Raw genomic sequence first — 13,137 nt, forward strand, 5'->3', positions numbered from 1 at the left:
CTGGCTAGGAGCCGCATAAAACTTAGTGGTCTGTCACTTCACCGGTGGCTGCGATTATACTTTTGAGCTATCCTGAATTTAATAAGGTTAATATTCCTCTTTCAAAAAGAAATAGTAGATATAACATGAAGATTTTTAATTTATATGTCTATATATGTGTGCATATATATTTATATATGTATATATCTTTATTTTAAAAGGTACCAATTGTCTAAAGCAAATTGAAAGTTTTTCAGCATACTACTAAAGAGTCATACCAACTTGTTTACTGGTGTAAATTGTACTGGGTCAGTTTCTCCATGGGCAGGAAGTTGTCTGGTAAAGCCAGAATTTGTGTGTTCAACTTGTTTTGACCCCCAGAAACCCTGATTCATCATTAGGTTCTTCAAAGAATGCAGGCACATTTTTTTGAGTAAACCATTGTGACGTGTGAATGTTTGTGATTTTTGTTATTTCTGTGCCATATTTTAGGTGTTCCCAGAACATCTGAATTTGCCTTTTTGCTTTCTTCTGTCGATATTCTCCTAGTGGTGAAAATATTCCTCTGAGGCGAGCTTCCTTTCAGTAGGCAATATGTGTAACTAATATAGTTTAAAAACTTATTTATTTTTATGTAAAACTGATGCATGCTATGGTAAACAAATCCAAGCAGTGCTAAGTGTATATAAGAAAAAAGATAAAAAGCCTCTGCTCTCCTTCCTCCATCGTTAGCCATGTCCCCCTAATCTGACCGTAGAAAGCAGTTGGTGTTACTTGGTGTTTGGAAGACCTCTCTTGACTCGGTGCGCGGGCAGTAGTGAAAGCAGAGGGAGAGGTCATGGAAGGCATGGCCACGGAACCCGTTTAGATGTTAGGCAGGTATTCCACCCTTATTTCCTGTGATGTTAATTAATATTGATAATCTTAAACTTCCATTAGTTTAAGATAACTGTAATTGAATTGTTAGTGAAACACTCAAACAGTTAATTGCATTGTCAGGTTGGTAAAGTTTTGATTTGTTGATCTTGTAAGGAAATAAATATTTGGAACTTGAATTCACGTAACCTTAGGGCTGGGAGTAATGTTGGTAATTATCATCTGTGGAATTTTATGATGAGATGCACAGTATACTTACTATAGGCTTTTTATAACTCATGATCTTTCCTTTAGTTTTCAGAACAACTCCAAGATAGCTGTTATTTCTGCTTTGCAGAGGAAATTTAGGTTAAATGTGAATTAACGAACATAATGTCGCAAGACCAGTAAGTAGTGGTGCTGGCGTTGTGCCTTGGAAAGGGTGTTCTCTTTCCATTGCAGTATGCTCTGCTGCTTCTATCTAGTCTGTCTTATTTTCCAATGAGGAAATTGAGGCCTGGAGAAGTCAAGTGACTTTCCCAAGGTCATACAGCTGATTAGTAGTAACATTAAACCAAACTTTTTATCTCTGGACCCTTATCTCAGGACTCTTGGTCCTGGCTGGTTATGCTACATTTTAGTGAAGTACTGTGGACCAAAGGACCATATGCTGTGACCACTTGATACAAATGCTTCAGAACTGATACATCAGCAGTGGTGTTTTCTAGTATGTATTAAAAGGTTCCTTCCCTCTCTTTCAGAAATTATAAAGGGCTCTGATGGGCTCTTTGGGTGATACCCAGTGCAGTGAACTGCAGGTGAGTAAGGTCTGGGAGAGCCTTATTTACAAAGCAAGGACTTGGTAATGCCTGAGGAAAAGACAAAAGGGACTTAATCTAGAGGAGGGTGTCTGGTCAGCAAGATGAGGTGGGACAAGGTGGAGGAAGTAGGGCCCTGGTGCAGCAGTGGTGACCTGACTGAATTGGCTTCTTCTGGGGCCGACTGGATGATGGTGAACCTACTCCAAACAGACTGCCTGATGCTTTGTCAGTTTGTTTGAAGAGAAGTGAGGGTAGGCTAATCTTCCACTTCTGTTTTGAATGAGTAACTGCACAGGGATTCAACCTATCTGCATATGATTGGATCTTCAGAGGTCCTTCAGTTTTTGTGTCAACATTCTTGAGTGTTGATCACCCTGTGCTCTGATGAACAGGTTAAGTATTAAATTGTTTGTTTTTCCTGTTATCTACTATGTGTGTATTGTCATGAATGACTATATATCTGCGGTTCTGGATACCAGGAACATATCAATGGAAACAGAAGGTTAAACTTTTTTCCTAATGGTTGTATTAGTCCTTCAAATTATTTGTTTATTGCTGAAATGCCCTAAGACTGACATTTTAGTCTTGAGTATTTCACAGTAATTAATCTTCTTGGTCCATTATAGTATCTTGGCCATTCAGTATTAAACTAAGAAAATGGTAATACTACAGAAAAACAATTAGAAGACTGTTTTAATATTGTCCTTGTGGGGCATCAGTGCTAAAATTATTTGTTGATATATTTTTAATGCTAGTCCCAGAGACTTTAATGAGACAATGCTATATACTTTTAGGGTTTTTTTTTATTTTTTTTTTTTATTTTTTTTTTACTTTTAGGGTTTTTAATTAAACTTAGGCTTGGCTACTTACTGATTGCTAAAGTAAAACATTGTTGTAGGGGTTCTTTGTTTCTTGAGTTAGGGTAGTTTGCACGATTCATCCCCCACAGGTTCATGGGGATGATCAGAAGGCTAGTTCAGCTGGTTTCTTGGTCCTTGGAAAGCTGGGGTCTGGGTTGTCATAGGTTATTGTGATAAGAAGTACATGAGCGTTCTCAGTTAAGGCCAAAGTGAGCAGTAAAAGAGAGGTGTGGACCTCTTCCTGAGACAATATCGAGTTTGCATCCTGGGACCCCTAAGTTTCCTCAGTATGGTAGAACTTTCTCTCTTAAATTATAAAATAATTTAAGAATTGTTATTAAGTAAATTGTTAAATATTTGTGTTACTACCCCTAAAACAGTTGATTTTCTTTTTGGCATCCTGCTAAATATATATATATATATATAGATATGTATCTCTATATATCTATATATATATACATACACACACATATATTATTGTACTCGTTTTTAATTATAATGTATATAATTTGAATTTTTCCTACTTATTAGATTATGAAACATTTCCATGTTATAGTTGTCACAATTTTAATTGACATGATTACACTTTGAGAGGCTGCAAAATATTTCATCAAGTCATGCCGTCAATAATTTACTTAAATCTTTTTATGTTAGATATTTATGTTGCTGGCTCGTTTTCAGTTAATACTTTAATGTACATTATTGTAGATATTATTGTATTTTTCTTCTGGCTAATTATATCTCTAGGATAAATTTTTGAATGCATTATTGTGTTAAATGGTATGAATGTTTTTATGGCTTTTGATATATATCACCATACTGTTTTTCAAGAATGTTATACCAGTTTGTACTACGAACAGATACACAGATGTACCTGTTTCACCATAACTGGATATAAATACATTTTTTCCTTAAAAGGTTTTGCTTATTTAATAGTGTAAAGTGGCATTTGTACTTCTTTGTTCTATAATGTTGAATTTTTCTCTTTGAGTCTCTTCATGGTGAATTGTTTTTTCATATCCTTTGCTATTTTAATCAGTAAAATACCGATGTGGTCTTTGGATGGTAAGGCAAGTATAACCAGCTAATAAACAGGTGATTATTAAAAAGATGATCAGAACATGTTCGGGAAGAATATTCAGAGAGAGTCTAGTCTGGATGGTAAGTTTTCTTGAGAACATAGTGGTTGAAGGGGAATGGGTGAGTTATTCCAAGGTTCAGCTCGGCACATGTTTAGTGCGCATCCATTGTGTACCACGTGTTGCGTCCTCTTAGTGCTCCTCAAGTCATCGTGGCGTATACTTGGCTGAAGGAGGAGGCTGCTTGAGGCTGCTTGAGGCTTGACTTGTGGGACTTTGGCTGCTGAAGTCTCTTTGTGGAGGGCTGAGGGGATGACTGACTAGAACCTCTTTAGCTCATTCGGGGCATACCACAGTGCCACGGCACAGTCTTTGAGAAGCTCTGTTCTGAAGGATACAAAGATGAATAAAGCATCATTTCCTCTGACAAGGAGCGAATCACCTAGTAGAGAGAGTAGGGGCACCAAAACAAGGAAGGACTAATAGAAATTTGAAGGGCGCTGTAAGAGGGGTTCAGACAAGGTGCTTAGGGGTTCAGTGGAGGGAGTGATACTGCACCCTTGGGGATGTAAGGGAACACTTCAACTGAGGAGGTGGCATTTAAATTGCACCACTGTGAAATTGAGGCGCCAGGGCAAGAAGAGGGCATTCTGGAGGAAGGGTAGCTTGAGCAAAGGCTGAGGGGTGGTGTTGGAAATGAGGTGGATGTCCGGAAACTGAGTATCCAAATTACCCGGACCCTGGGTTACATGAAAAAACATAGTGGACAGTGAGGCTGTTGAGACGTCACGACTGGGTTTTGGAGAATGCATATGCTGGATGTTCAGTGAGGAGAAACTAGAGACAGGGTTTTCAGTCGGGTTCATGGTACTCCTCCAGGTGAGGGATGATGAGTGCCTGAGTTAGTGTGCTTGGGAATGATAGGAGGTGGTGGAGTCAAGAGATACTTTGGAGGTTGAACAGAGAGATGTGCTGACTGATTAGGTAGGAGGGGAAGGAACAGTCAGTTCTGTGTCTTAAGTCAGAGATGATGCTGAGGTATTTGTGGTTGGATGGCTGGCAGAATGGGACAGCAGGAATACAGAAGTCAGGAGGAAGAGCAGGTCTTAGGGGTTTAGAATAGAGAAAAGATGATTTTCGTTTTGCGTGTTGAGTTTAAGGAACTAGTAGAAAGGTGAAATCAGAATCTTAACACTGGAAGGAACAGATGAGGAAGTTCGGGGCCCAGAGGAGCTAGAGGGACCAGTGAGGTCTCACAGTTAGATAAAGCAGAGTGAAGACGGAAGCTTCCTGATTCCCAGTGCAGCACTCTCTTCAGTGCCTCAGACTGAGAAACTTCTCTGCTGTGGTGTTTTCCTCGCACCCAGGTGTGCTCAATAGGAAGTTGGAAATGGCAGAAATTATGTTGGGAGTGAAGAGTTTATTTTTTAATTACATTTTTTTATTATGGAAAATTTCAGATGTATAGAAGTGGAAAGGGTATAATCAATCCCACTGTACCCGTTGTTCAACTTTAATAGTTAGTAATGTTGTTTCATCTGTTTCCTCCGTCTCCATCAATTCCATTGAGGCATTCGGATAAAGTGTTTTGGTGAACTTGAACTCTGGGTATCTGTAGTTAAGGAGAATTGAACAGTTCAGTAGGGTATGTTCTGAGCTTTCTGGGTGGGGGTCTAGAGTGAACAGAAGTAGCATTAATTGCCAAGATTCTTGGGCAAATCACTTACATCTTCTGAGCCTTCGTTTGTCTGTGAGACGGAGGTAATAATGGCAGCGTCACAGAATCACCTGAGATAAGGTGTAGAAAACCCTCTGTGAGCCTGAAGTGTTATGCAGATTTTAGTTGTTGGTAATAACATTAAGGTAGTGCTATTCTTTCGGGCTTCTGTGTTGCTGGCATTCAATACATTTTTATTATTCAACAAAGAATTATGTGAGGTACCTGAGGCTTCAACAGGGAACAAAACAGACAAAATCTCAGCTCTCCTGGAACTCATGTTCTAGGTCTGGAGTATAATAGGAAGCTAATACCTTAATAGTGATTAGTGTGGGCCAGACACTGTTCTGAGTGCCTTCATATTTTACCCTATTTAATTCTTGCAGTAATGCCTTGAAGTGTAGCACTGTTATGATTCCCATTTTGCAGATTTGGAAATCAAAGCAGATTTTTAAGCAGATTGCCTCAGGTCACAATGCCAGGATTCAGATTCAGGTAGAGCTGGCTTCAAGCCTATACTCTTACCCCTGTGCCATTAAAATGCTTTAGCTCATTCATGGTGTACTAGTGTTTGGTACAAATAAAAAAGGTAGTCCCTGATTGAAATTATTCCTAAACAAGTAAGTGTTCTCTTCTTGTGGGAGAAAAAAAGGACAAAAACAAATGAAAAAAATGGCAGTACATAGTTCTCTGTGGATGGGGGCATATTAATATTCTTACATAGAAAAGAATGTTTCTTCCTAACTTTTTATAGGCTTCACCAACTTTCTTGGTTCCTTTAGATACAAATGGCCACCTCAGTGGAACGAAGTCATTTTCCTGCTGGTACTTGGGAAGAGTCGCTTCTTGAATGAATCTCCTTCTTGCTTACAATTCTTCCTTTTTCTCCTACTACTCTCTTTCCTTACCTTGGGGCAGTTCCCTTCTCTGATTTCCCCTGTTGTCTGATCCTCCTTTTCCTCACAGCTGTGGTGTCCCTTCCTAGTGTCATCAGCTGCCCATGTTCTCAGGGATTTCCTTCCTTCTGCCTTTGCCTTCTCTTCCCTAGCCTGCCTCTGTCCGTCTTCTTGGGCCTTACCCTCTGTTGTGGCTCTTCTGAGTTTCTTCAGTGGGACTAACGTCACGACCAATTTCCCGCCTCTGGCTCTGGCTCTGCCCTGCCAGCTCGTGGTTCTCCTTCCTGGGCAGGGAAGATGGGAAAATGGGCAGTGAGCATTCCTTAAGTTTGCATCAGGATTAGGATAGGGCCTCACTCCTTTTAAGGAGGGTTAGGAGGGTATTATGGCTTGCATACCTGTGGGTTTTTTTTTTTTTGAATATTGTTAAAATATACATAACATAAAATTTACCATTTTCATCATTTTAGCATACAATCCAGTGTCATTAAGTGCATTCACGGAGACGGAGGAAGATGGCGGAAGAGTAAGACGCGGAGATCACCTTCCTCCCCACAGATACATCAGAAATTCATCTACACGTGGAACAACTCCAACAGAACACCTACTGAACGCTGACAGAAGACCTCAGACCCCCCAAAAGGCAAGAAACTCCCCACATACCTGGGTAGGTCAAAAGAAAAAAAGAATAAACAGAGACAATAGGATATGGACGGGACCTGCACCAGTCGGAGGGAGCCGTGAAGGAGGGAAGGTTTCTACACACTACAAGCCCCTTCGCGGGCGGAGACTGCGGGTGGCGGAGGGGGAAAGCTTCGGAGTAGCGGAGGAGAGCACAGCAACAGGGGTGCGGAGGGCAAAGCGGAGAGATTTTGGCACAGAGGATCGGTGCCCTCAGGCACACACCAGCCCGAGAAGCTTGTCTGCTCGGCCCACGGGGCGGGCGGGGCTGGGGGCTGAGGCTCGGGTATCGGCTTTCAGTCGGAGCGCAGGGAGAGGACTGGGGCTGGCGGCAGGAAGAGAGCCTGAAGGGGTTAGTGCTAGCCCGGAGGGAGTCCGGGGAAAGGGTCTGGAGCTACCGGAGAGGCAAGAGACTTTTTTCCCTTTTGTTGTCTGGTGCGCGAGGAGAGGGCATTCTCCTCCCGCCGCTCTGCCTGAGTGAGCCAGAGCCCCCGAATCAGCAGCTCCTTTAAACCCGTCCTGTCTGAGCGAAGAACGGACGCCCTCCGGCGACCTACGCGCAGAGGCGGGGCCAGGTCCAAGGCTGAGACCCGGGAGTTGTGAGAGCAGAGACAGGGAAATCTCTCTGGGCAGCCTCGGAGGCAGTGGATTAAAGCTCCACGGTCCATTTGATGTGCCCTGCGTCTGTGGAGTGTATGAATGGACAGCGAATCATCCCAAATTGAGGAAGTGGACTTTGAGGACAAGATTTAAGACTTTCCCCCCTTTTTACAACAAATTATCCCAAATTAAGGAGGTGGACTTAGCAAGATTTCAGACTTCTCGCCCTTTTCCTCTTTTTACAACGAATTATCCCAAATCGAGGAGGTGGTCTTGGAGAGCAAGATTTTTGATTTTTCCCCCTGCTCTCTTTTTGTGACTGTGTATGTGTAATCTTCTGTGTAAGATTCTCTCTGTATAGCTTTGCTTCCACCATATGTCCCAGGGTTCTATCGGTCCGTGTTTTTTTTTTTTTTCAATAATTAATTTTAATAACGCTACTATATTTCAGACTTTATTCTATTTTACTTTACCTGCTCTTTCTTTTTTTCCTACCTTCCCTTCCTCCCCCCCTCCCTCCACTCCTCCTTTCCTTCTTTCTTTTTCTTTCCTCCCTCCCTCCCTCCCACCCTTCTTCTTTCCACTTTCTTTTTCTTTCCTTCCTCCCTCCCTCCCTCCTGTCTTTCTTTCTTTCTTCCCTTCCTCGCTCCCTCCCTCCCTTCTTCCATTCACTCTTCCTTTTGCTTTCATTCCTCCCTCCCTCCCTCCTTTCTTTCTTTCTTCCTTTCCATCCTCCCTCCCTCCCTCCCTCCTTTCTTTCTTTCTTCCTTCCTTCCTTCCTTTCTTCCCTTCTTCCTTTCTTTCCCTCTCTCTTTCTTTCTTCTACTAATTCTTTCTTTCTACTTTTTCTCACTGTCATTCTGAGCCGGGTGGATGAAAGACTCGTGGTGCTGCAGCTAGGAGTCAGTGCTGTGCCTCTGAAGTGGGAGAGCCAACCTCAGGACACTGGTCCACAAGAGACCTCCCAGCTCCACATAATATCAAGCAGCGAAAATCTCCCAGGGATCTCCATCTCAACACCAGCACCCAGCTTCAGTCAACGACCAGCAAGCTACAGTGCTGGTCACCCTATGCCAAACAACTAGCAAGGCAGGAACACAACCCCACCCATTAGCAGAGAGGCTACCTAAAAACATAATAAGGCCACAAGCACCCCAAAACACACCACCAGACGTGGACCTGTCCACCAGAAAGACAAGATCGAGCCTCAACCACCAGAACACAGGCATTAGTCCCCCCCACCAGGAAGCCTACACAACCTACTGAAACAACCTTAGCCACGGGGGACAGACACCAAAAACAACGGGAACTACGAATCTGCAGCCTGCAAAAAGGAGACCCCAAACACAGTAACATAAGCAAAATGAGAAAGCAGAAAAACACACAGCAGGTGAAGGAGCAAGATAAAAACCTACCAGACCTAACAAATGAAGAGGTAATAGGCAGTCTACCTGAAAAAGAATTCAGAATAATGATAGTAAAGATGATCCAAAATCTTGGAAATAAGATAGACAAAATGCAAGAAACAGTTAACAAGGACCTAGAAGAACTAAAGATGAATCAAGCATCGATTAAAAACACAATAAATGAAATGAAAAATACTCTAGATGGGATCAATAGCAGAATAACTGAGGCAGAAGAACGGATAAGTGAGGTGGAAGATAAAATAGTGGAAATAACTGATGCAGAGCAAAATAAAGAAAAAAGAATGAAAAGAATAGAGGACAGTCTCAGAGACCTCTGGGACAACATTAAACGCACCAACATTCGAATTATAGGGGTTCCAGAAGAAGAAGAGAAAAAGAAGGGGACTGAGAAAATATTTGAAGAGATTATAGTTGAAAACTTCCCTAATATGGGAAAGGAAATAGTTAATCAAGTCCAGGAGGCACAGAGAGTCCCATACAGAATAAATCCAAGGAGAAATACGCCAAGACACATATTAATCAAACTGTCAAAAATTAAACACAAAGAAATCATATTAAAAGCAGCAAGGGAAAAACAACAAATAACACACAAGGGAATCCCCATCAGGTTAACAGCTGATCTCTCAGCAGAAACTCTACAAGCCAGAAGGGAGTGGCAGGACATAATTAAAGTGATGAAGGAGAGAAACCTGCAACCAAGATTACTCTACCCAGCAAGGATCTCATTCAGATTTGATGGAGAAATTAAAACGTTTACAGACAAGCAAAAGCTGAGAGAGTTCAGCACCACCAAACCAGCTTTACAGCAAATGCTAAAGGAACTTCTCTAGGCAAGAAACACAACAGAAGGAATATACCTACAATAACGAACCCAAAGCAATTAAGGAAATGGGAATAGAAACATACATATCAATAATTACCTTAAATGTAAATGGACTAAATGCTCCCACCAAAAGACACAGAGTGGCTGAATGGATACAAAAACAAGACCCATATATATGCTGTCTACAAGAGACCCACTTCAGACCTAGAGACACATACAGATTGAAAGTAAGGGGATGGAAAAAGATATTCCATGCAAATGGAAATCAAAAGAAAGCTGGAGTAGCAATTCTTATATCAGACAAAATGGACTTTAAAATAAAGACTATTAGAAGAGACAAAGAAGGACACTACATAACGATAAAGGGATCGATCCAAGAAGACGATATAACAATTGTAAATATTTATGCACCCTGAATACATAAGGCAAATACTAACAGCCATAAAAGGGGAAATCGACAGTAACACAATCATAGTAGGGGACTTTAACACCCCACTTTCACCAATGGACAGATCATCCAAAATGAAAATAAATAAGGAAACACAAGCTTTAAATGATACATTAAACAAGATGGACTTAGTTGATATTTATAGGACATTCCATCCAAAAACAACAGAATACACATTTTTCTCAAGTGCTCATGGAACATTCTCCAGGATAGATCATATCTTGGGTCACAAATCAAGCCTTGGTAAATTTAAGAAAATTGAAATTGTATCAAGTATCTTTTCCGACCACAATGCTATGAGACTAGACATCAATTACAGGAAAAGATCTGTAAAAAATACAAACACATGGAGGCTAAACAATACACTACTCAATAACGAAATGATCACTGAAGAAATCAAAGAGGAAATAAAAAAATACCTAGAAACAAATGACAATGGAGACACGATGACCCAAAACCTATGGGACGCAGCAAAAGCAGTTCTAAGGGGGAAGTTTATAGCAATACAATCTCACCTTAAGAAACAGAAAACATCTCGAGCAAACAACCTAACCCTGCACCTAAAGCAATTAGAGAAAGAAGAACAAAAAACCCCCAAAGTTAGCAGAAGAAAAGAAATCATAAAGATCAGATCAGAAATAAATGAAAAAGAAATGAAGGAAACAATAGCAAAGATCAATAAAACTAAAAGCTGGTTCTTTGAGAAGATAAACAAAATTGACAAACCATTAGCCAGACTCATCAAGAAAAGAAGGGAGAAGACTCAAATCAATAGAATTAGAAATGAAAAAGGAGAAGTAACGACTGACACTGCAGAAATACAAAAGATCATGAGAGATTACTATAAGCAACTCTATGCCAATAAAATGGACAACCTGGAAGAAATGGACAAATTCTTAGAAATGCACAACCTACCAAGACTGACTCAGGAAGAAATAGAAAATATGAATAGACCAATCACAAGCGCTGAAATTGAAACTGTGATTAAAAATCTTCCATCAAACAAAAGCCCAGGACCAGATGGCTTCACAGGCGAATTCTATCAAACATTTAGAGAAGAGCTAACACCCATCCTTCTCAAACTCTTCCAAACAATATCAGAGGAAGGAACACTCCCAAACTCATTCTACGAGGCCACCATCACCTTGATACCAAAACCAGGCAAGGATGTCACAAAGAAAGAAAACTACAGGCCAATATCACTGATGAACATAGATGCAAAAATCCTCAACAAAATACTAGCAAACAGAATCCAACAGCACATTAAAAGGATCATACACCATGATCAAGTGGGGTTTATTCCAGGAATGCAAGGATTCTTCAATATACGCAAATCAATCAATGTGATACACCATATTAACAAGTTGAAGGAGAAAAACCATATGATCATCTCAATAGATGCAGAGAAAGCTTTCGACAAAATTCAACACCCATTTATGATAAAAACCCTGCAGAAAGTAGGCATAGAGGGAACTTTCCTCAACATAATAAGGGCCATATATGACAAACCCACAGCCAACATTGTCCTCAATGGTGAAAAACTGAAACCATTTCCACTAAGATCAGGAACAAGACAAGGCTGCCCACTCTCACCACTCTTATTCAACCTAGTTTTGGAAGTTTTAGCCACAGCAATCAGAGAAGAAAAGGAAATAAAAGGAATCCAAATTGGAAAAGAAGAAGTAAAGCTGTCACTGTTTGCAGATGACATGATACTATACATAGAGAATCCTAAAGATGCTACCAGAAAACTACTAGAGCTAATCAATGAATTTGGTAAAGTAGCAGGATACAAAATTAATGCACAGAAATCTCTGGCATTCCTGTACACTAATGATGAAAAATCTGAAAATGAAATCAAGAAAACACTCCCATTTAGCATTGCAACAAAAAGAATAAAATATCTAGGAATAAACCTACCTAAGGAGACAAAAGACCTGTATGCAGAAAATTATAAGACACTGATGAAAGAAATTAAAGATGATATAAATAGATGGAGAGATATACCATGCTCCTGGATTGGAAGAATCAATATCGTGAAAATGACTCTACTACCCAAAGCAATCTACAGATTCAATGCAATCCCTATCAAACTACCACTGGCATTTTTCACAGAAGTAGAACAAAAAATTTCAAAATTTGTTTGGAAAAACAAAAGACCCCGAATAGCCAAAGCAATCTTGAGAACGAAAAACGGAGCTGGAGGAATCAGGCTGCCTGACTTCAGACTATACTACAAAGCTACAGTAATTAAGACAGTGTGGTTCTGGCATAAAAACAGAAAGATAGATCAGTGGATCAGGATAGAAAGCCCAGAGATAAACCCACGCACATATGGCCAACTTATCTTTGATAAAGGAGGCAGGAATGTACAGTGGAGAAAGGACAGCCTCTTCAATAAGTGGTGCTGGGAAAACTGGACAGGGACATGTAAACGTATGAGATTAGATCATTCCCTAACACCATACACAAAAATAAGCTCAAAATGGATTAAAGACCTAAATGTAAGGCCAGAAACTATCAAACTCCTAGAGGAAAACATAGGCAGAACACTCTATCACATAAATCACAGCAAGATCCTTTTGGACCCACCTCCTAGAGAAATGGAACTAAAAACAAAGATAAACAAATGGGACCTAATGAAACTTCAAAGCTTTTGCACAGCAAAGGAAACCATAAACAAGACCAAAAGACAACCCTCAGAATGGGAGAAAATATTTGCAAATGAAGCAACTGACAAAGGATTAATCTCCAAAATTTATAAACAGCTCATGCAGCTCAATAGCAAAAAAACAAACAACCCAATCCAAAAATGGGCCGAAGACTTAAATAGGCATTTCTCCAAAGAAGATATACAGACTGCCAACAAACACATGAAAGAATGCTCAACATCATTGATCATTAGAGAAATGCAAATCAAAACTACAATGAGATATCATCTCACACCAGTC

The 13,137-nt window shown here is 40.4% G+C and overlaps 2 protein-coding genes across 2 annotated transcripts in view; one reads left to right on the forward strand and one right to left on the reverse strand.

Moving 5' to 3' along the window:
• Nucleotides 1–13,137, reverse strand: part of LOC307067901 (RAD52 motif-containing protein 1-like) — a gene marked incomplete at both ends in the record, with an annotated part of 661,371 nt that overhangs the window by 606,339 nt on the left and 41,895 nt on the right. The window lies entirely within an intron of this gene.
• Nucleotides 1–13,137, forward strand: part of LOC307067390 (exocyst complex component 7-like) — a gene marked incomplete at both ends in the record, with an annotated part of 85,984 nt that overhangs the window by 58,162 nt on the left and 14,685 nt on the right.

Source organism: Hyperoodon ampullatus (genome assembly GCF_949752795.1).
Source record: "Hyperoodon ampullatus genome assembly, chromosome: 19".
Classification (NCBI taxonomy): Eukaryota; Metazoa; Chordata; class Mammalia; order Artiodactyla; family Ziphiidae; genus Hyperoodon; species Hyperoodon ampullatus.